Here is a 201-nt window from a genome sequence, read left to right as displayed (position 1 = left end):
AATATGTACACCGCCGTTTTAAGAGCTTCATTCCACAAGGACTTAGGAAGTTTTGAGTATGATAACATACTCCGCACCATGTCCAATAATGTTCGATTTCTCCTTTCTGCTACACCATTCTGGCTCGGAGAACCAGGTGTGGTATATTGGGCAACAATCCCATGTTCAGCAAGAAACTTCGCAAAAGGACCGGGTGCTTGT

Source organism: Tarenaya hassleriana, unplaced genomic scaffold (assembly GCF_000463585.1).
Source record: "Tarenaya hassleriana unplaced genomic scaffold, ASM46358v1 Cleome6, whole genome shotgun sequence".
In the NCBI taxonomy this organism is placed as follows: domain Eukaryota; kingdom Viridiplantae; phylum Streptophyta; class Magnoliopsida; order Brassicales; family Cleomaceae; genus Tarenaya; species Tarenaya hassleriana.
This window is presented reverse-complemented; position numbering follows the sequence as displayed.